General features: G+C 46.4%; 1 protein-coding gene and 1 pseudogene across 1 annotated transcript in view; both read right to left on the reverse strand.

The window, feature by feature from the left end:
* LOC126543242 (synaptogenesis protein syg-2-like) overlaps window positions 1–24868 on the reverse strand; it is a 523643-nt gene that overhangs the window by 492747 nt on the left and 6028 nt on the right. The gene's annotated exons all lie outside the window — the stretch shown is intronic.
* LOC126546401 (U2 spliceosomal RNA) lies at window positions 553–732 on the reverse strand (annotated as a pseudogene).

Consider the following 24868-nt stretch of genomic DNA (forward strand, 5'->3'; position numbering starts at 1 on the left):
ATAAAACAGGCCGGAAGGAGCTGCTACTTTCTACTGGTCATATTGATTTGCGCAAAATAACACGGAGAAAGATTTTACCGTTCGAACCAACACGTAAGCTAAAGGACGTCGAAGACTAAGCGTCCATCCTTCGAGCCACGTTTATAACACATTTCCAACCAAATTAATTCAGCCATGGTTTTCACTGCTTAAGCTGGTTTGGTCTTTTCGTGAGTTTTTTTCCCAATGTGCTTTCTCCTGCCTGCATAATGCGGTCCCCAACATGCGGCTTTGCTTGGCGCCAGGCTGTTTTAGCCCTTGAGCCCTACCTTGGGTTCACCCGGTGGGTGGTAGCTCGTACATGCGGTCATCGATCTTCGAGCTCTCATGTCGTCGCTATGGACAAAATTGAATATCCTCACTTCAAGACCGACAAAGTCTATGCGCGCTTGAGCCATGTTAGGTCTCAGCAATAATACAATAACTGAGCTTTTGCAGCGAAGCTGTATATGGCTAGGTTGTGGAAAAAAGTTGCGCGCGTTTTTCGAGCCGTGTAGATCGAGAATTTTTCCCCGTACGTGGCCCGATCCCGAAGATAGTGCAACACCGGTCCGACCCGCGGCGGAGTTGAAGCAGGCTTTAAGCACTCCACCAACTTCCAAAATAAATTTAATATCGTAGGTCCAAATACAACCCGTATCAGAAATCAAACTGATAAGACATGACCGACACTTTGACGCGTGTCGGTCATGTCTACGTTCGCACCGCCCTCTTTTTGTCGGCGTTCGAAGCGCTTGCGTATCTCCATTCCATCTGCTTTCCCGTGGTGGCGGTCCCGTAAGCGTGCTGCACGCCAGGACCGCAAGGGGGAAAAAAGTACGAACGGTCAATGTGGCCCCGATCCCGCAAACTTGGAACGTTTCACCGTAGCAACGGCCAGGTTTCAGAGGGAGTTTGTGGGGAACCAATTTTGTGTGGCCTGTGTTGAGTGGAACCGCCTGTGGTTTTCGAGTGACCTTACAACCATTACTGCACTGCGGCACGTCGACCAACGCACGATCGCCTTGGCTACGGTGCAGCAGTGTTAGCCCTCGGAGTGCGGTGAGGTGCGTGTCTGTTCTACGTGCCGGGATTCGTTAGTAAAAGGTGTCGTGCCACGGTTTGCAACAATACGTGGGTATGTATACCCCCCGGTGCCTCATCATCTTCCGAGGCTCAACATCGTGGAGGCGCGACTTGTCGCCCCCTCGCCTTCCATTTATGTACGTAAGGCATTTGACGCACGGCAATGGACAGTCTGCCATTAAGGGGCCCACATACACAGCCTCGCTGGTCATCCACCTTCATAGAGTGGAATGGCGCTGAATTTCTTGTTTTTTTTTTGTACAGTACTTTTTTTGTCAATTAACGACACTGTCGTTGGTATTATCGTACCCCGCAGCACTTCAAAATACTAGCAAGGCCTATATTTTCCGATGACACCTTTGCGATGTCGATTGCGGTAGTTCACACCCATCTTCGTTCACGGGCAGTTCGATAAAGTTAAAGGTATGTACCAACAAACCCAGCACCAGACTCTTCTACGTTATCTCTCGGAAAGGAAGGCACCTGCTGTGAATAGGTAAGGAGCCTAGCAGTGTGGCGCAAGACAGCATTGTGGCACGTCACCTCACCCCGTCACAGTGGAAGGAACTAGCGTTATGCGTGCATATCGTCAGCGTTCGTCTCCATAGTCGAACAGTCAAGTTCCAAGTTGAGCATCTGTGTTAAAGAACTCCGATTTTTCTCATCGCCGCAAATACACTGGTTATTCTCCTCTATTTAGGCAGCCCACTAGTCATAGCTCCGAAGAGACGTCTCATGCGATTGCCAATCGTTCAAGACAAAGCTACGAAGCCGCATTTTTCAGGTTATGGTGTTAATCAGCTGCTGGCACCTCTGCTATTTGCTTCGCTGAGAGCCATTTTCAGCTTATTACCTGGGTCGTGGCCGATAATTGAAGCTCGTGCTGTGCTTGCAATAGAACCAATACTGCAGCAGCCTAATACAGTAGTGCCCAGATAGAACAAAGCCATGAATAACGAATTTCAAAATGTAGCGACTCTACTGTCGAGTGTTATTGGCTGAAGGTAGGCTTAGACAACTTTCGCAGTCTTATTCATGAGCAAAACTTCTATGTTTAAGCAATTTCTTAGGTACATGCTAGTTCTCATTTTAGGTTGTCTGATCCCGTCACTTATAGCTCTGTTCGAACGGGTTAAGTTAGTTGTGCGTACTCACATGTACGCAAGATTCTAACCTGCTGTTTCACATAAACATCGCAAGCGAATGTTCCTGAATATGCGGCTCAGGTTCGGTATCAAACAAAAAATCTAAACATTGAAAGTGTCTATTTTCAGCCTAGAAAGCGAGTACCGACTGCAGTGTGAAGTTAACCTCGCTATCCTGGCTTTGAGTGATATGCGGTGTCTCTAACGCCTATCACAGCCTTTGGCGAAGCGTGCAGTGCTCGACGGAAGCGTTTCGATGGGCGAAGGCGCAAGTAACGAGAACCTCACCCTCCGAGAAGGTCAGATAAGTCTCCATGGTGAATAGCAACATTCGCCGAAGAGTTCTGTGAGTGTATGAGCCCGTAAATGTGCCTGGCAAATTTGTACGCTTCGTGATTCGTTCCACGAAATGAAGTCTTGCGCATATGAAGTTAACACACTTCCAGTGGCTCATTAGAAGTGAAGAAATCTTAAGGTGTCGCCTGCAAATTGTCGTTTCCTTTTTTTTCTTTTTACGAATAATCCGAATGAGGGACAGTGCCAATTGGAACACATGTAGCACAGCAGAAACTTTAGAGCACCTAGTGCGTGACTGCACATATACAAAGATCAGAGGCTTGCGCCTCGGACCACTATAGGCAAATTAGGTTATAGGCCTTTTATTTAGGACAAGATCTTGGGACCGTGGCCTCCTGCGTCTGCAATTTACAAAGGCAAAGAAGTGCCGCTACTTTCTTCAAATGCACCAGCCTATGCGGCCGCTTGTGTCGAACAAAGCGACAAACCCACCAGCATGAGTGCGCGTGCATAGTGGGAACATCTCCTATCTCCCGCTACTCATATGTTAGTCCATTTCCTCCTTCGCTAATAAAGGGCAAATTACCAGGTTCAGTTTGGTTAACCTCCCTGGTCTTTCTCTTATGACTTCGCTCTCTCTCGCTCCCGCTGTTGATATGCACCCTTTTCGTGCCAATATATTAGCGTCAAACTCTACGAAACACACAATGGCAGATTAATTTTGTGCACTAATAGAATATTCCAGCTGGTGCTATGTCTTTTGAGCTATTCGCTCTGAGTGTAAGCACTGAGAGAGACACTGAAGTAGCAGCTAAATGAATGTCATGACTCAACCGACGCTAGTGTAGTATCGCCTATAACAGTCTGCGTTTATAGTCTGGAGGCCCACCAACTCATGAAGAGCAGATGAGCGATATCTTTGAGCATACGCGTACAAGTATATACAAATGAAAGAAAAAAATTATGAAGGAAGGTTCATCAAAGGAAAAATGGTCACCCACTTGAATGTCGCACGAATCTATAAAGGAAACCCATATGGGTTCCTCATTAACAGCTTCACAGTTGACAAAAAATTCGTCCCAGTCGTTGTGCTTCGAATTGTCGATTAACCTGCCCTCGCGCTGCGATCTCCTAACCTCCTAATTTGCTCAGATGGCAGAACGACTACCCAGGAAAGGCGTTGGTCCCGGGCTCGAATGCCGCACCAGAACGAATTTTTCCTCAGTTACGAAGCTTTGTTTCTGAGAAACCCACGTGAGTGTTTCCTTTGTAGCTTCGGGCTACATGCAGGTGGATATTTTTTTTTTTTTTTCCATTCGTGGACCTTCCTCCACCTTCCGGGATTCCGCAGTACTGATTTGCGAAGTATATGCTATAATCGCTGCATTCCGTGAGTGCTAATCTATGGGCTCCAAACACAGAGGTGAACAAATAACCTCGAAAGCGGGCTCCACACCGCACAACCAGGGGCAGAAAGGAAAGTGACAGGCGTGTCGTTAAAAGCCACAAAGACAAGCTAGAATTCATTCTGGCTTGTTCTTATATGCTGGTTGAGATTGAGCTAATTAGGTAGAATTGCACAGGTTATATAATGCTTCGAACAGATAACCAGTGGTTTTAAAGAGAGATAGAGAGAGAAAGAGCTGAATCAGATACGGATGGCATGGAGGCTAACCGGAAGATAAATATCCGGTTTGCTATTTTGAACTGGGGAAGGGGTAAGGGGAGACCGAAAGATAAAGAACACATACACACTATAACGTAAACCTATTCCAATCTCTTGACGTCAAATTTAAGCAACGACAGACGCAAGCATTGGGCAGTAACCCGCAGTGTTGTTTGAAAAGCCCAATTAAGCGCGCTTCTCGTTTATATATAGAGTGTCATTTCCTTTTGCTTCCAAAGCGAACAGCATCGCCTACATTTAGTACTTTTTCTTATCTAATTGGCTGAGAAGAGGCAAAGAGCACGCTCAAATGGGAAGAGCTTCGATGGGGCCAAGCCAGCACATTGTTGTGATCGGCCGTTTATCCCGCGGATAAACGGCCGGTCACGGATAATGTGATAATGGGGAACAGGCCGGCGACCTCGTCAAAGCTATCTCCAACTACGATGAATAATGACTAACAGTTGGACAAATCCAGGAGGTATTTGGGAAATTAGCGAGGCGACAGTCTTTCACCTGTCATCCACTCAAACTGGAGCGTCCACGCCGTAGACGGGGTCAGTGTGCCATCCCTCCCCCTTGTTCGTGCCCAGTGATCGGCATGTGTTTTGAACAAATCGCCCTTCGGAGAGCGAGGGAAACAAACATCCGGATTGGTAGGACCTGATGTCATCCGTATCCTGACGCCGGATTTGGGGGAAGGCTACTGAACACTGAGAACGCAGGGGATAAAAAGAGAGACGGACGCTTGAAGTAATCGGCTTCTACAACTTCTTCATGAACTTATTTTGCGGTACTTCTTTGAAACTCTTGTAAACATGTAATATAAACTTGTGTGTAAAACGTCTTCAACATCGGGCCCAGCCCAACGTTCCCTTACTCCTCCACGATGAAAGGATATACCACATCTTCGGACCCCCAGTCGCAACAACATTGAAAGTAGACAAGCGGATAAGGAGTGTGATGCCGGCGCCTGCGATTGGTCCGCTTCCCCTTTCTTAGCTTGCGGTGGCTGGTCGGAAGTCGCGGCGCCATGCAACGGAAGGTTAAAAATGCCGCTAAAACGGATCCTCAGCAAAGTAGAGTTGGCAGAGCGATGGCGTATAGGTGCCGAAAGGCCTCGATAACGTTATACTGTCACGAAAACTCTTTTATTATATGCAAATAAATCCATGATGCACGACAGCTCCGAGTAGCCAGTGAAACAGCGATCGGAGGGCAGCCATCTTTTATTCCTTTCGGAACGGGGCAGTCCCCGGCTATTCAGATAAATGTTCAGTTTTGTTCGGCATATTAATGCATCTTTATCGCGTACACGTCACTTTGACGCGGTCAAACGATACCTTTTCCGTTAATGGCAAAAAAGGCGTCTAATCAGAAATTACTATTTTTCTTTCTTTCGTTCGCTGTAATCATGCATAATCAGTGTGCACATATCATATAAGATGGGGCGTGTTCGTTGTTTTCATGATGTCGTGTGACACGCAGGTGCAGTGGGTGGTGGCTCGAAATTTTTTTTACCAATCGTGGAGGGCTCATTGCAGAATTGGAATAAAAAGTTTGAAATGGCGTTAAGTTATAGCGCCCTTGGTGTGAAGACCTCATTAGCCGGCACTCTGTAGCGTCCAAAACAGCGATGAGCATTCCTTGGACGCTTCCCACGAGGTAGTCCTTTCATCAGCGCGCACCAAGATGGCGACGGAGCCCGCCATAGAGTGTGACGCGCAAACAAAGGAACTTACTTCGAGGCCACAACAGCCGCCACCCTCCGTAGAAGCGGTAACTACTTCGAAGGCCACTCTACCTGAACCTGACCCTGACAAGCGGACCGTCACGGAGAGCCCACTAATTGATAAAAGCGGCGAACGTCGAGAACTTCCGTGGGAACGGCGTCGACATTAGGTTCCCAGTTTGCCACGTCGTTGCCTCGTATGCGGGGGCGATCGCGCAACATTGGAGGCGGAGTCCTGCAGAACAGTGCAACGTCATAGGCGGGATTTTGCGAACCATTCGACGATTATGATTGGCCGAGACAGAGTCATCAGATTCCCTAGTCAGGTCACATAAGTAAGACGACTATATTTAAAGGGGACACCTTTGGTGAAGTGTGTATCCTAACGTCTGCTGGACGTGGGTCCTGACGTATCCTGATGTGTGCTCAGACATGTAGTGAGCTCAGACATTTAACGTACTCCTACATGAAGTGGGTTTCCATATCTGGAGCCAGTGTAAATAATGTAAAATAAACCCCATTATATTTGACTCCTACTCCCGAACGTACTCATCACTGTGCCTGGGGGACTCAATGGCCTAAACGCTACCTCGAGGCGCAAAAACTCTAAGAACGTCTGCTCAGAAAGCGGCCGGTCATCGAGCTGGATTGCCTTCACGGCATTTTCGTGAGCCCTCCTAGCAGCTTCATCGACATGTTCGTTGCCCATGATGACACAGTGGCCTGGGGGCCACCGAAAAGTGTTGTCTTGTCATTTTTCTGCGAGCTGCCTTATTTCCAGCACAAATTTATCTTGCTTTCCACGACGTAGAGCGGATAGCAGAGATTGCGGGGCTGCCTTCGAATCGGTAAACATGCTTATCTTCATGGTAAATCTTCACGAATCATGCGAAGTGCACTGCAAAGTGCAGCAAGCTCCGCAGCAGTCGATGTTGTCCGGTGAGAGATTTTAAACTGAATGGTAACGGCATTTTAGGTGAAGATCACATCTCCTACAGATCCGTCCACAGTTGTCGAACCATCAGTGTAAATGTGAAGATGGTCCTGATAGTATGTCTTGTACAGCATGAGAAGAGATAGCTGCTTAAGGGCTCGCGACGAGAATCCTACTTTCGTTCAAATTCCTGGAACCGAGAGTCAAACTTGTGGGCAAACGAAACGTCATGGAGGTGATACCAGCCTCTCAGCAGGCGTATAATCTCTAGGGACGAAGTAAAGGTACGCCGATAGCTCCAGACAAAGGAGGCACTGGGCCGGTCTTTCGGCAGTGCGGCGAGGTGATGGAAAGAGGCACGAGCAATGTGTCTGATGTGTGCTCTGAGCCCTTCCAATGTCATATGAGTTGTGACTCGGTAACCTTGAGCTATCGCAGTTGTTTCGGCTGTCGGTTTGCAGCGCGGCAATCCGAAACAAACCCTGAGTGCCTGCACCTGAGCACTCTCGATTGTGCAGATGTTACTTCTGCAGGTATTGCTCAGTAAAGGTAAGGTGTACCATCAAATACCCGAGAAACAGCGCCCTGTAGAGTTGTAACATAGCGTGTACTGACATACACCACGTTTTCCCTCCAAGGAAATTGAAAAGGCGCGAAATGGCCTGTTAGACATTTCTTCAGGTAGGCACATGGCGACTCCAGCTGAGGTCTCGATCAATGATCACCCCTAAGAATCTGTGCGCCCTCGCGTAACTTTGCCCATTGATAGATATCACGTAGGACGTCATTGCCTTCTGCGTAAACGCGACCAGCGCGTATTTCTCAGGTGAAACCTCGAGGCCTTGTTCGCTAAGATACGCCGATATTGAAGCCGCAGATTTTTGAAGCCTCGCGCGCACTTGAGGACCTGTTACGCCTGACATCCACACGCCGATGTCATCGGTGTACATTGATATCTGGATAGCACTTCGCATGCGTTCTACAAAACCGACAAGAAGTTTGAATAGTGTGGGGTTCAAGACGCCACCTTGGTGAACACCACGGTGCCTGTAGTGTTGAGAGATCGGATTGTCATCGGTGTGCACAAAGAAAGAGGTCATGTGTAAGTAGTTGCGGATCCACCGGTGCACTCAACCACCAAGGCCAACTGATTCAAGAGCAGCAAGTATGGCGCCATGAGCAACATTGTCATAAGCTCCTTTTACGTCCAGAAGCATAGTGACAGATGACCATTTACATCTCTTTTGTGTTGAATGTAAGTGACCAGAGCGATAACATTATAGCGGACTCGCCAATGGGCTCTGAATGTAACATCTCTGAAGACCTGTAACATGTTCTGTGCGACTGCTACCACGCGTCAGAGAGAGAGTCTTTGTAAATATCTCTATAATATATATATATATATATATTTATATATATATATATATATATATATATATATATATATATATATATATATATATATATATATATATATATATATGTGTGTGTGTGTGTGTGTGTGTGTGTGAGAGAGAGAGAGAGAGAGATAGACTGTAAGCGCTGTTCAGTATTTATCACTGTGTATATCATACTCATCACCCAAGACCTGGAGTAGCATGTCAGGCGAACAACCAGGCTAACATCTCCAGCATATCATTAAAGCCTGTTTCTCTCTTTCTCTATCGATGGAGCAGCGGAGACGTCAAAAAACCGGCCATAGCGTTTCGTTAAACTTTGTAGCATTCCAGGTACCACTCCAATCTGGCAAGGACCATGCGTTCCGTCACCTTCTCTACGCAACTAGCCCACGATTGGGTGGTATGACGTGAGCTTTAGCGGTGACTTGCCAGGTTTGAAAGTGGCACCAGACGGCTTGTCTTCCATTCTTGAGGAACATTTCCATTCCGCCTGGATTCATTGAATATATCCACCAACGCATTTAGTGCTCGCTCACCCAGCTGGCACACGATGCGGTACGATTATACCATCTGGTCCAGGAGAAAGATTGATTACACAAAGCAAGAGCCAAATGGAGCTCCTCGGTAGTGAAAGGCAGGTCGATGCATGAATCGCGTGAATGCGGCATGATGCTATCTGTACCAAGGGTGCCTGTGCACGTTTACCGACTTGCAATCTTCCTGCAGAAATCTTCCGCTACCTCAACGTCCTCTCGACGTTGGAAAACCGCTAGGGCTTTGAATGACGCGCGTTGTTCGGGAAATACACGTAGGCCTCGCACGGTTCTCCATATATGAGAAAGAGGGTTTCGGGGGTCTAGGGATTCACAAAATTTTGGCCACCGTGGAGGCTTGTTTGTCCATTAGGCGCTGGATCAAAATGAGCAGCGCTCTGTTCCTTCTTTCCAGCTTGGCTTATTTCTTCCTTTCCGTGTTGCGCTGTACCAGTTTTAGAATGCAATACCAACTTACTCAATTCTCAACCATAGACCATGTAGGTAAGCTCCTGACGAATAAACACAACGACCTTGCTGCTATTACGATTGGCCAAAAGACAAAAAACCAAGTTTACACATAAAAGACAAAGAAATAGAACGCTACCAAAACACAGAAGACGCGCGAGAATCCATTTTGACTTGTTTCGCTCATCTATCCCGAACATTAATCAGCACTTTTCTTCATAAAGCTTCTTGTTCGGAACCAGACGGAGCCAATGTTCTTAGACCTGCGAGGAATGTTTGACTTATAGTGAATTTCCCTGGTTCGAGCAAGCCGGCCATGAATCGATGCACTGCGGCGCTTAAATTACCCCCGTTCATCTTATCAGCCGTCAATTTCCCCAGCCCCCCCAGCCACAATTAACAACGTTGCACGTTACAACTCCTTATTCTTTTGAGCTTGAACGAGAGAAGTCCCCATTAAGTTGTGGGCCGAGATTAAGAGGAATTCTTGCATGTCAGCTGTGTTCTCTGCGTCTGTGTCATTTTTTCTCTTAGTTTGCACTTTTCGCATGCTAAATAGCGTAACATAAGAACAGCAAAAATAACCTTGAGGAAAGACATTTTGCAAACTATGGCCGTCGTTCCGTCCCTGTCGCTGTATCTCACAGCCCTTGCGCTCGAGCCTTAGCAATTAAGGATTCGCTCCAGGAGGTACACAAAGCGCGCGTTTTTCAAGTGAGGTTAGTAAAGAATGTCGAGGGTGGGATGGGGAGGGGGATTGTTGGGCACGGTGGGGAGGCATGCGATCGATGCATCAAGCTCGAAGAATCGGCTCTACAGGTCTGATAAATGGCCGGCGGCAGCTATTCGCGAAGCTGAACGAAGTTCAGTTATTATTCACGCTTTAAAGAGAAGAAAAATGCTGTTGTCAAAGTGTAGCTTGTGTGCTCTGTACTTAATTCATCACCATACGGAGAGCCCGAGAAGCCAAGGCACCAACAATGTGCTCCCCCCAAAGGGAAATAGTGGGCCGAAGGCCGTTGTATGTATAATATAAAACTAGAAACGGAGAATGCATTGTTTGTGTGAGTGTAGGAGTAGGAACAGTATATGAGGGGGGACAGTAACAAGACATAAGGGACACTTTCCGCCGGTTTGGAGTTCACGGTCTTATATTCGCTGACACGTTAGTGGATTCCAGAGAATTAATCAAGCGGACGCTGTCCAAACATAGACAGTATAGAAAGTGAACAATAAAAGAATGATACGCATAATTAGTTTCGGAGACTTGATTGTTAAGAAGATGGGTAGTGCTCGTTGATGTTCAAGGACGTAACTGATAGGACAGGAATTAAAATATGATGGGTGGCGCTGTGCAGCGCCAGGCGAACTGCAGTATGAATATTGGTTGCGGCAAATTGAGGAGAACAATGGGCGGCGAGAGTTTTCATGTATCTGTATCGGCTACACTGTGGAGACTGGGTGGAGCAGAAGGACACGGTGACTTGCAGATAAGAATGCATGTCAAAGTGAAGAAAAAAATGACAAAGTTACCTTGAAACGAAAAGAAAGAGATTCCGAGAGAAATTACCCGGGGAAATAATTTTTTATTGGCATAATAGAAAGAGATGTTGGCGCACAAACACGGTGCTGACTTTACTCCTTGGCTCTTGAACAGCAGGTACAAAAGTCAAGGAGCCCCTACTGCTCAAGAGCCAAGGAGTCCACGGAAGGCAAGCAAACGAACACCAGAGTGATGTATGTACCTAAGTACATATGTATGTATGTATGTATGTATGTATGTATGTATGTATGTATGTATGTATAACGACCTTATCCCTAGCCTTAACCGAATTTCGCCAACCCCTGCCACTGGGGATCGAACTATGCCCCTACGGCGACGCGCGACTGGTATCAAGATGAGCTCACTGCTGTGCTATCGCGCAACCTTAACGCTAAACTATTGGCGGAGGGTGTTGTGCAGAGTTTTGTACAGGGTTTTGAGCAGGGTTTTTGCATCCCAAAGACTGAGAGTAGTGGCATCTGTGCATGTATTTCAGACGCGGCAACAAGCATTACTGAAGTGGGCGATGACAACGTTATGTGCATTGCACAAATATTGTTTGGGGGGATATGGCACCATTATTGCCCGCTTTATATTTATGCTGAAACTAGTCGCCGTTTCTCATATTCAAGGAAAAATATTTTACAAGCGCTCTTTCACCGAAAGGGGCTGAATATTTTCACTCTAAACTTTCTTAGCCTGGCAGCATTCTCTCTTGGTCACTGTCATAGAGATTTCTACTTAGAGGAATATTTCGTTGTTGTTTTAAAGCAGTTTCCTTCACAAATTCTAAGAACATGAATGCATTTCACATTTCTATGGATATTTCTTTCAAATGTTTCCCTTGCCTTTTAGGCAGATATAAATTTATTTTCCTAATTCGATCCGATTCTTGGCCAATCCCCCTTAGTGCGAACACAAGCCATTTTACAGCGAAGCTGTTAGCCTCTAGTTGGTCGGGACTTTCGGCGGCGTGGTCCTCACGGAAAAAAAAAACTTTCAGCGATTGAAGCAAGAAGTCCATCCATTCTTTGATATCACGCATACAACGTACAACACAGCATTCGTTTCAATAAAGAAGAAGCACAAAACAAGTGTCCAAACCACATAATTTGTGATAAGGCGTTCCTGCCAACAGTGCAAAGCACGTAGCGCCCCCCGCATACGTTTCCCGGTAAGATTACTGTTGCGCAAGCTGCCACGGCGATGGCAGCTTATGACGTGTGGAGTGACGTCACTAGCCTTTCATATGTAAAAGAACCAGCCTAGCAACTGATTTCCTTGTTGCCGTGGCACCGCTATGGGTAGTCAAGGCATAGTTAGGACTCCCGAGGAGCAGCGTGATTACGAGGAACGGCAAAGAGAAAAGAAACAACACTGCGACCAGAAGTGGCCTGCCGTCGGTAGTCGTATTGCCCTACAATTCCAGCACAGGAAAAGTCCGCACGTATCCACATTCTCCTGTGGCTGAATAATGCGCCGGAGGAGGAAGTGAGCAATAAAGCATTGCATACCCCCTCAGAAGTCGTGGTGGTGGTTTTCAACAGATTCGCTGGACATCAACTTTCGCAGGGCCGGGATGGCGAGCCAATCTATTTTAGAGGGAGGCAAGACAATCTGAACAATATGCAAGCAAGCAAGATGCCTGTTTCCGCTGTGAGAGCCTGCTGTTGCAGTAAATGAGTTCGTAGGTGAAGGAATCTCGGAAGTTACCGGATTTCTTTTTTTTTCAAGATTTCGATAAAAGCTTTTCGTGTTACATAAGTTCTTATATGTTGAGGACTGTGATATGCACATGAATTCAGTCAATGTTTCCTAACCAGTCAAAGTTAGCTCTAATAACACCAACCTTTAATAAGCTGCACATTTTGACATTTTAGTGCGCTATCTGCCAAGCAGTATTTATAGCCATGCTTATCGTTTCAACTATTTTTCATAGGTGTAAAAACTGCATCGATTGATGTCAAAATTACGATTTTCGTTTCAACGCAGGCATCCCGTAACGTTCATGTGGTGAACCGCATGGCAATTTACAAATCATCGGCCCATAGATCAGCACATTAAGAAAAAGGCTTAGAGCATAGCGTACAGGAATAATCGCATGCATAGGCAACGCAAGCTGCATCGTGTTTTTCATATTGGAATAGATAACCGGCTGATATACTACTTCGATTTTCAGTTCGGTTTTGTTCATCGCGTCATAGCAAGCACTGCGGTTTTGTGATATCAAAACAAAAATATACTTTAACACGTAATCCTGCAGGTGATTCAAGTTGCTCCTACAAATGTCGAGACTTCCAATCAATTGCCAACCGCATGTAGTGGAATATGAAGGGAAGAGCCATAAAAGGCTGCCGATTTAAACAGAAAACCATTTCCCCGTACCTGCACATGCAGGGAATGTAAAAAAGACCCTGTATATGGGAGCGTTTTCGGTGAGTATATTACTACGACAAGAGGTCGTTCAAGCCCATTGCTTTACATTCGACAACTCCACTCCGGGATCGAAAAAGCGTTGCGTTTATGCTATTATGTCATTCGTTTGCTAGTTATCACTACGCCCTGGCGCTGTAAGTGTAACTTCTGCTTACATGAATCACATGGGCATCTAGTTTAACGACCCGAAATGCAGCAGACTAATTTTTCTGTCATGGGATGTTACTTCAAGTCTTGCCCAGTTGTTGGATAGAACACAAGCGTTTCCTCGTGATCGCTCCGAGTGCAGGGAGGCCACCTCTCGTCCACGCCATCACGCTGCACAATTCCGCGTTATGCGCAGGCCACAGCTATGTCTTGGAGATGAACCTTGGCAAAGGAGAAGACTGTATGCAAGATGGGGTGACCTAACGCGGTGCTGCCACCTGCTACGCAACCGTCTCCCGTGTCTCGAACTGGCGATGGAAGAGATGGCAAAAAAAAAGGGGGGGGGGGGAGATGCACCCCCTTTTTTTTTCTCCCCTCTGTTCGGACGACCCTTCGGATGGCTGCGCACCGGGGGCCCTTCGGCGCGCTATGCATCGGCCAAATCGGCAGACGCCAGCCGACGCATAAACAGCGACCAACGACCCGCGGCACGCTGATGGATCCTTCCCCGGACACCGATTGGGTTCTATTCAAATTTCCTGCCGTCGCCTCGGTCGGGACGCTCCAGGAGTCGACCCGCACCTTATCGCCGGGTTCGGCACGCCGGTGGAATGATTCTCGCACCCCTCGGGCCAGCGGCGTCTTCTCTGCCAGGCATGCGAGACCGGAATATTTGGGAGCCGCTTACAGGGCTCAGCGACATTAGGGGACCCACCGATGACTCTCGTTGGACGCCAGAGGGAAAAAGGCAGCGTCTCGCTGAGACAGCTCCTTCAGAGACCTAGTTTGTCGATGAGACGGCTCTTTCAGGAACGGCCCGCTCTACCCTCGCGCGTTGGCGTGATCGCTGTCGGCAAACAAACGCGCCGCGACACCGCCTGCTCGTTTTTCATCGCGCCAGCTGCGGGATGCGCGCGCTCGGCTAACGAAACGCGCCACGCTCGACGAGCCCTGCCTCGGCAATTAGATGACGCGGAGGGAAGGCTCGAGCAAGGAAAGGGGCGGCTGCTTCTTGTGAAAACAAGTCTAGGTCTGCGACCAATTTTGCCTTCGTATGCGTTCGGCGTAGCACGGATCGGGCTGTCTATTTTATGCGTACTAGTCTGAGGATTGGCGAGGCCTTTAACCAAACCAGAAGGAAATGGCTTTGTGCAAACGACTCCTTTCTCGTGAGAGCGCTGTGTTCGCATTGTCTGTTTTTATCTGAGTGAGCAGCATGCGGTATATAATGCGAACGCTGTCGAGATGAAAAATGAATCGTGCCATTCCAATGAGTTCTTTTTTTTTCCTTCTTTTTTGCCTCTTGCGGCGGAAGATATTCATCGTGTTTGTGTTGGGTAGACCGACGGTTTGGTCTCCTTTTTTATTATTTCCGGTTTCTGAATTCACAGTGAAGACCATGACAATCGAGTGAGATATTTACGCGAATGCAAGCGGGTTTGAGTGACTGTTTACCAATAAAGCGCGACGACCAACACTTGCGTGAACAAGTTTGCCGCCGCCGGCGACATCGACATTCGGTGTTACCCAAAAGGAGTAAAACGAGGAAACAGAGAAATTACTTTGGTATAATCACGCATTTACGATTTGGCCCACGATTGTGGCCTTCAGAGAAATTGAAGCATGCAAACAACCAAGTCTCTTTCACTGCCATGTGATCAGAGGCCATATGCACCAACATTTAGGGACGAAAAAAAATCGACTTTAATGCCGTGTTTTCGGACGTTTCATAGGAAGCTCCCACAAATTTGCATTCGACCGATAGTTGATAAATAATAACAGCTATAAAGCCTAATTGTGAAATATGACCTCTTTATGCCTAATTTTGATAAACCCACGCGACACACTTCTTGAAACAGACCGGCGATTCGCACGTCTGGGCATTCCAAACAAAATACTTTTTTTTTGTCAGTTGTTGGCTTGCTTTTCATTTCTTTTTTTTTGAAGGGGTGAGATTACAACAAGCGTCCGGGCACACAGTGCGTCATTGTCATATCACCCCCACCTCAAACAAAACAAAAAGAAAAATATAAACATCATGCTTCACGCTTTTTGATACGATGTGCCAATGCCATTATTCAACCAGTGAAGCTGCGGAGGTCTTGCTCAGACTAGGAACAGTGTGGAACAGATGGCGCTGTCGTAAACCTGCTTTGTGACTCGGTTCGCCATGTGCATGTCAACTGCAAAACCCTCACTTAGCCACCAAAGCGGCTGCGATAATATTGTACGCCTTGTGCACTACGAGAGAATATGAGGCACGAAGGAGCTATTCTATGCAGCACGGCCGTCGAGCGGCCGAACGTAAACATAGCGGACGCGGGCACGCAGTGTCTCTGTAAGTGGTTCAGGCCTCGTTGTGTGGTGATGTTTCTAGCGTGTCGTAAGCTATGAAGACGGAAAATGCAGTGCTGGCTGCATACGCGTACCGTGCTCGTCTCATGGCGACGTCAAGGATGCTTCGGTCTAAAAAGCTGCGACAAATAGATGATACGCAAGTTCCTCAAGTCCGATCCTCCACACATCTCATCTGACGTAGCTAAGATGGCGGAGCTCTCGCTGCCATCGAAAATCACGCATGAGCGAGCGATTTTGTCACCATACCTTCCACCACCCATTCTTCGAACCGTCTAAGCTTTCAAGATGCGCCTCTCGGTCTGAACAGCACTGTACTGGGGGAAGCGCTCCCATCTGGTTAGCTCAATTTACATAAGCGCAAGTTGGAGGTGTTAGACGAAAGCAGTTGATAGTATGAAAGCGTTGGCGCAGAATCGTTGAACGTACAGCGTTATTGTACGAATTTGGGCTTGGGATATCTTGAAGTTTTATTGGTGCTTGGTATGCAGCCTGTGTTTTTGTCGATCTGCCTGTGCAGGCAGCGCTAGTGTGCCTCTTGCGTATTACCGCATGTTGTGATGCACTATGCGTTAATACGTGGCCGCTCAGCCGCATACGAGCATCTCGCTGGAACTGTCACTTCCAGGGATGTGCATTAGCATAGTTTATGCACTTCTTTCAAGCCACTCTTTTCGCCACTTTAAACCGGCTGGACTTCGAACGTTTTCTTAGCCAAGGCTACTATGACCGTCGGCACATCCGTCGCTGGCGCATAAAGGTATTCGCGCACTAGTGCAGTTCATTATGGCACAAACGCAGTCTCCAGTCCTCCTGTGCATCATCCCGCGTGCACGCAGTGTTCAATCTCTCCTTATTTTTCTCTTTCTATTCTCATCCTTACATTAGCCCCAATGTGGGGTCTGCTTCCTGCCTTCCCTATCCTTGGTTTACCTCTCCACGGTGTATGTCGGAAGCTTGGAGCGCCTTGCTTTGAACCGTGCACCTTACCGTTTACATGTGTAGTGTATCTGTAAGAAAAGTGTCGGCTTAGAATTACACCACACGTATAGATGCTGTGCTCGTATATACCATGCTCGTATCTATATCCTTTGCAGCGAAGTTAAAGTGGCGTAGTGAGGGTCGTATGTGAGTCTTTCAAGAACTGCTGCGGCCAAACTAACGCATTCAGCTTGCGGTTGTCTATAAGCTTCCAACATGTTCTATAAAACTTCATGCATTCACTGTTTTGGTATCGAATAAGTGTCGTGCAGCACGCATATTTTGCGCTGACACACTCGTAATTATATCATTCATCGTTCTCTCAATATGCGCTTTCTCGAAATTTGGATTTTGTCTTACGTGCTTCATATACGGATGTTTCAACAGAAGTAGCAAACTCTCTTTTCTATAAGTTGTCTTTTCACGTAAACTGACTTTACTTCAGTAGAGTAACACCTCATGTAGGAAATTGCAGAACCCGGATACAAAATAAGGCTGTAGAATAAATATGTGGGCCGCGATGAAGAGCCGGCGCGCATCTGCAATATGAGATGCTTATTTCCCAACTACGTTATTCTATTTGCCCAACTATGTTACGTTCAGAGAGGGGTAGCTGATTAGCTAGTTGGCGTTACGTTAATTTTGTTGCAAAAGCGTACAGCGCGAACCAGTAAAACAGGACCACCGACAAGGACGAAAGCCCCGACAAGTCTAGGATGGACACAGATATGCTCAAAATTCTCGTCATAATGTACGTTGACAAACGCGTATACGACAGGGAAAAACCATCACAACTCTTGCAAACCATGTCCATGTGCATTGTATTTGTAGTTTCTTTCTTCCTTTAAATAGTCAAGCGAACAATGTGAATAGCGGATTGCCATATACTTCTATATTTGTTGTTTTTGTTCGTATGATTTCTTTGGAAGTATAAATAATGCCTGCAAACAAGTATTTCTATAAATGAGTTCGTCACATCATTTGTTAGCAGCTCCTTTTGTCATTAATTGTTCCTGTGAGTGATTGCGCTTATTACATATGTACACGTGTCAATATATAGAACATTTGCGTCTAAAGTGAGACCACTGTTTGCGTAAGTGGTCTTTGAAAGTTACCGAAAAATTCTCCGAATTTCGAGCTGCCGACCAACAGGAACAGTGATTTCTCCCAGCCCTTTTCTTTTTTTTATTTAAGAAGCACCATAATTTTAACCCGCCGAATCTGAAACAAGAAGTCTAAAATCCGAATACGAAGGACCCTACGTACGTATACTCTATAAATAGGCTGACATTCACATTCAAAAGCGCGCTTTGTATAGAAGGCACACAGAGAGCGAGAGAGCGAACGTTGCACAAGCCATTGTCGGCTTGCCGTTTCGAATGTGTAGGTTGTCGTCGATCTCCGCGCTTGACGTCGCGTCTCCTAATGCACAGGCCTCGTGTTATCAAGTAAGTACAGGGCTCTATCGGTGACTGGGCCGTGCGGTGGGACTCCAGGGCTGAATTCACAAAGCTTTTCGTTCGTAAAAGCAGTCCATCATCGGCAGGCCGCTTTCGCTAACAGTATACGCTAACCAGACCAGCCGGCGCCTGTTATTACGGACCGCTCTACAATATGAAGTAACTATTTTTGTAATGCCGACTCAGACGGTCTCCCCTTCTTCTCCTTCTTCATTAGCTGTGAAATATGAACAACTTGGCCGCGGAAAGGACCGACTATCCCGAAATCTTAGCCAAGAAAAGCAAAGCATTCGAGTGTGGAGCATACAATGCGGCCGCCGGCGCAGCGCGGGGATTCATTGTTTAGGAACTACTGAAAGCGCGTGACTGTGAAACCAAGATCAACGCAAAACGAGACTTTGATTGTGCGCAGGTCATGGTATAAATACGTTGCCTGTAGCGTCAAACTAGACAAATAATGGCCAGTGTCTTATTACAAAACGATGTAGTTTACAAAGTGACGCTGTACGAATAGAGCCCCTTATAGATTTTAAGGAGGAACCACGCCAGAACGTATGTTAAAACATAGTATGGACATTGCACAATTAGAAGAAATTGCCAGCACCGCACATGGGGGGACGGAATTCCGGACGCTTTTTCTTTCGCAATGACTGTTTGTCGTTGGCTTCGTTAATAGTATGTTCGCTATTGCGATTGTCCGATTAAGCAACACATCAGCCGCCGCGCACCCTGGAGCTTAAGACAACGTCGTTCGCAGTTTGACAGCACAACTAAAGACGGCCACGTGCAGTGTATTTTCGATGACAATGCTTCGTTCTTTCGGGTGAAACACGCACCCTTGAGCGCGAATTCTTGTTTGCTTAATGAGGACGATTCGAAAACTACATCATTGCTTGGCCGTACTTTTATCCTCTTCTAGTTCTTGTTGCTGTTGTTGCGCTGCTATTAAAGAAGTCCATTGCGTAAATTACTTATTGCTTTCTTAATTACGGATTCTCAATTATTTACTCGTATTTCTAATGGTTGTAAAATTAACTGCAAAACAGCCGCTAGGGCCGACCATCATTATAGCTTTGCGAGAACCAGTCGAGAGGTATATATAGCGACATCTGATCTTGCAAAACAGAGAGAGAGAGATACAGAAAGAGGGGGGATAAAAATAGGTGAATTTCCTACGTCGCTTCTCGCATCGTCTTAGCCACTCAAATTCCCATGTCCCCCAATTACGCCAGAAAGAAAGAAAAATAAAGATAAAGAGAGAAATTTATCGTGAACGGGAGCTCAGAGCCACTGTACTTGGCGCCGTCTCGTTTCTCCGAGAGTCTTAGTGAACGAGCGTAATAAAAGCCAACGAAATCAACAGCTCTTCCTGAAGCTCCAAGTCATTAAACTTCTTTGAGGACTTCGACTGCGCTCGACGAAAATAGAACTGACGTTGCTAGGGTAAAAAAAAAAAAAAACGGGATTCCAGGAAAGCTTAATAAATAGTGCTTACTCCCTGAAGGTACGGCAATCTTGAAGAAAGAAACGCGGCAAAATATTGAAAGCCGATGAAGACAGCCTGCAGAGTTAACTTATCGAATGCGTTTGACAGCAGGAATGAAGTTCCGTTTAACGTCAGAGGCGAAATACTTAATTCGGCGCTGTTTAAACGAGAGACACTTGTCAGTGTGTGTACATCTTACGCACCAAACGCGTGTATATCCATCATCGCTTCGGAATGTCCAGGGAACCGGGGCTTGCAGCGCTGAAATTCCAAACCCATGGTTTCGGAAATGCCAATCTGCACACCGTAAAATAATCAGCAAGAAAATTCGCGTATAAATTTTCATATTGCGCTATCATAAATGAAACAGCGTGCAGCAGAATCCCCGGCACAACGTAAGCGAGCTTGCAGCATAGTAATGGCTTATGCGTCGCCGTGTGGTCGCGTATGTTCTTCTCGCGCAAGACTAGTCAATCGACAAATCGCCTACTTTAGAGGTAGGAAACACAGGTTTTTCTTTTCACATGGCGGAATATTTCGCTAAATTTTGTTTTACCATTCCTGAAGCTAAAGATGGCGCAGCAGTTCGTTCCATGAGCCTTCCAAACCCCATCGGAACGTATCGTGACAAACATGCAGCAACGAGCGCCACGAAGGAGGTCCCGAAGGAGGTCCCGCAAAGGAAGGTCGTTCCGCTAACAGTTATTAAACCCTGAGACCTCCTCCTGTGTATACACAACTATGTACCATCTCTAATATATGTAATAAGCTTGAATTGAATTTAACGTATGGCTTTGGGGAAACCAAAGAGCCTAATTGAATTGGTTGTTAATCCCAGTGAAGTTTTTTTTTTTATTTATGCAGCCGGCCTCTAGTTCTCTTGCTGCAGAAGTACTTTTTCGTCAATAGCAACGACGTCAATAGGAGGAAGAAAAGCGCTTCGTTATCCAGATTATTATTATTATTATTATTATTATTATTATTATTATTATTATTATTTGACGCATGTATCTGCGTACGTGCGCACGGATGAATTGAATTCTGGGATTTCACGCGCCCAAACCGCGGTATTAATATAGGGCACGCCGTTGTGGGGGACTCCGGATTAATTTTTGACCACCAGGGCATTTTTTCTACACGGGCGTTCTTTATTTTTTTTTTTTTTTTTTTGCATTTAGCCCTCATGCAAATGCGGCCGCAGCGGGCGGAATTCGATTCAGCGAGCTCGTGCTTAGCAGCGCAACGCCATAGCCGCTAAGTCACCTCGGCGGGTTGTGCACGGATGATTGCACGCGCTCGGCAATAGTAGGTCGTTTGGGTTTGACTGCTGACCTCGCGCGCAAGCGCACTCCAACGTCCTTACGGAGAACCGTTAGATGCAGGCGAAGAAAAATCGCCTTCCCGCCCCTTAACCAAGCACGGTGTTTGCCTTATACTCTAGGATAGAGCGCAGGATCGCCCTTTCGGTTTTCTAGCAGCATGTCACGCGTCAGGTACGGCAGTGAAAGGAAAACTGCAGCGCATCGGCGTCCTTGCTGACGATGCGGCGCTATTTTAGCAGTGGCGTTTGTTGGAGTTTGCAGCGTTTGTATGGCGTTGTGAGAGCCTGTGAGAGCAAGACAATCAGATTAAAAGTGAAGGAAACCACAAAAAGCTTGTGCGCGTTGCGAAAGCTACGTCAACTGCTCTGGCTCTCATTCCATAATTCATTAAGTGTGCACGTCTTCGAGGGCGGGACATCGACGACGGCGAACAGTGTCCCGCAGTTAGCCGGCGCCATCCAGAGAGTAAACGCCTTATTTCGATACAGCCTAGTAGTGCTGCACTTTGTGACTGGATTTCACTCGAATTAACCTCAGTGGTCCTCAAAAAACTCGCCAGTTCTGGTGCGCACGCCTACCCGTTTATTTAAGATAATGAATAACCCCGAAGTTTTCCGGCGTTATCAATAGTGCACGTAACTAATTCTTTAAGTATATTTTAAGCGGAAAAGGTGTCAGTTAGTGTGCGATTCTCGCTCAGTTACTAACAATACTGACCAAATCGCTCTTCAGGGAGACTTAAACAACATTCAAAGTTAGTGTCAACGTTGGTTAATGGTCCTAAACCCTACTAAATGCTACGCAATGTCGTTCTTTCGCTGTTGTGGCCCCTTGGTATTTCAATAAGAAATTACTAACCAGCAAATTGAGATTGGGTTATAAGTAATTATAAGTTAATTATAAGGGGTGTTAGCGTTTCAAATGATCTCGACTCGTGTGTGCATGTGAGTAACGTGATCTCATCAGCTAACAAATCGCTTGGCTTCTTACGACGCCACTTAATAAATCTTCCCCAGCATGTGAAACTATAAGCTTATAAGACACTAATATGGCCCAAACTAAAATACTCATAAGCCATTTGGAGCCCTCGCCAGAATTTCCTCATCAGCACCCTTGAGCGTTTTCAAAATCGTGCCATCCGGTTGATTCACTCCGGTTTTTCATACGATATAAGCGTAGCTTCGTTAAAAGCAGAATCTGGCATACAAACCCTTTCCCATCGCCGTTTAATTGCCAGCTTATCATTATTTCATAAATTTTACCACAGCGTACTTAATCGTGCACCATATATCTTGCCACCATCACGCGTATCCCATCGCATCGGACATTCCTCAAACGTGGCTTAGCTCGTGCACACGCGCGTGCTATCACCTTTGCTTGTTCTTATTCCCCTCGAACAACCAAAAACTGGAATCGCCTTACGGGCAGCATCGTTTCAATGCCCAGCTCATCTGCCTTCATAGAAGCAGTTGCCTCGCATTACGGCTAATAATAGTGTTCATTTGGTATTCTTGGTATTTCATATTATTCGTAACCCACCCCTTATGTAATACCCCCAAGTGGGGTCTTTAAGGAAATCAAGTGAAAGTGAAAGTGACCTTACGCATTAGATGTCTTGGAAAGCATGCTAAACATTACTACCACCCTGAAGAAGTAAGTGACACTGCCAATCTAGTATATAGACAACATGATTTCTTTCTTTCTTTCTTTCTGTCTTTCTTTCATTCTCTTTTTTTTTTCTTTCTTTATCTTTTCCCAAGGAAGAACGCGGCCACGGACCGCGGAGATTCAGCGTTCGCTTGTCACACAGTGCACTTCTCAACACTCATCCATTAGTAAATGGTGGTCTACTTGCACCCCGAATCGACAGGCCAGTGGACCCTTACAACGCTGCGTATCCTCGAAATTAACAAAGCGTCAAATGCTGATTGAAACCAAAGCCCGCGCCTGGTCTTAGCCTCAAGTTAATACGATAAAGTTTCTTCTTTTTATAATAACCATTTCGCGCGCTGAAGTAAAATAGCAACCATAATTAGTTGCAAAGTTTAGTCGAACTTTTTGAAACGTAGGGATAAAAACACGCTTCTCGTTTACACTCGGAAGTTTCCGAAATGCGCCAACTCAAGGCTTCTTATATACCTACATTATTGTGAGAGGGAACGTTGTCTATCTCTCTCGGCTCCAAAGTGTCCACATCTCTATTACGTTAAAGATAGCTTTTTCTGTTCTCTCAGTTTTCATTTTCTAGATTTGTCCGACCAGCGTTTCTCTCGAATTGGCCCCGTTCTCCCCATGAAAAGAAGGTTCCCACGGCAGGCGGCCACTTCGCTGAACACGGAGGCCCGCGGTGGTGCCCTACAGGCTTTGCTTTAACGTGCGATCTTGACCGTAATGTTCGTAGTGACAAGTGGCCTCAATTAGCGAGCGCGCGAGATAACGGGACCGTCTACGGCTTTAAGAGACCATAAGGCCCATCGAGTTTTTCGAGCCCTGCCGCTTATCTTTGCCAACGTCGTCGCGGCAAGAGCTAATGGCGCGCACTGGCCATGCGTCTACATGCGGTCGCTGATCAAAACGCCCTCTGCCCCACCGAAGGGGGAGCCGTGATAAATGACGCCACTGAGCCACGCTTGCCATCAGAAAAAAAAGGGAAAGAGGGAGCTTCAATCCAGGAGAGAAAACGCGGAGACGCCGCAGTTTCTTCCTCGCGCTCTTCTCTTCTGCGATTTCTTTCAGCATGCTTCTTGAATTGCACAAACATACGCTGTCCGCACGAGCCGATAGCCTTAGTTTGTGGACACCAGGCCAAATGATTGCGCAACAAACATCGGTAGCAGCCGTGAATGTACAAGTGCTAGGGCGTACGCGCGTTGGGGCAGTAGGCAGCTGTAGTGGCTGTCTTAATAATTTAAAGGCTTATACGCGCCGTCGGCGCCTCACCATTTTGCCACCTCTGTTTGCAATGAGAGTATACGTTCTTGAGTTAGAACAGAACACTGAAAGCACGCTATCTGACCTTTAGATGAGAAGGAATTGCCTAAGGCAGTGCATGCTCCAAGTAAAAGCGAAATGTGAGACAATAATGTCTGCGGCCTTTAATATTTACGCTAGCGCACGACGTGAGTCGTGTGGCCACTTGTTTGTGTGGTGATATCCCGTGTGTCATCACAGGGAGAACCCTTGTTGTTGCTCCTTCTGGTGTTATAGTGGCACTTCAGTCATGTCATTCGCCTTTGTTTCGGTCACCGAAGCAGACAATTGCCCGCGCCGCGTGTACAATCGAATATATGTATTGCAATAGTAAGCGAGACTTTGTGTGACTGGGCCCTGACTGCCAATTTTTTATCTGTACGTGTCAAGCATACTTACGCTCTCTTTTTGATGGTCAGTTCCCGCATTCTTTGTGTCGTTGACAACAGATGTCGCAAGTTACAGAATGGTTACGTAATACTGCATTCTTGAAACGATTCTCCGAGTGATATTTGAGCTTTAGCTATAGTTGGCACATTGAGTGCGTCAGTGCACCTGTCATGTGTTCGCGTGAAGGAATACAAAGTTTTATCCAAACAAGCACAGCAGCAGGGGTAGTGTAGGTTTTGCTAGAGCTTTAGAATGACCTCAATATCTGGGCACGTACTCACAGAAATCTCTAACTCTAGAATTGTTCGTAAGAGCAAACTGCAGCGAATTGTGATGCTGTACATATAGTTAACGAAGGTGGCCGCTCAATGGCAAAGGTAAGTTACGAGCGATAAGCTTTGTGAATAAGGACCTGATGCGGAAGAGAGAAAAAAAGAACTTGACTTATTTGTAAGTTATATTATGACAGGCCTAGTACTCACGTTAAGTAAAATCAGGC

This window comes from Dermacentor andersoni, chromosome 1 (assembly GCF_023375885.2).
Source record: "Dermacentor andersoni chromosome 1, qqDerAnde1_hic_scaffold, whole genome shotgun sequence".
Lineage (NCBI taxonomy): Eukaryota > Metazoa > Arthropoda > Arachnida > Ixodida > Ixodidae > Dermacentor > Dermacentor andersoni.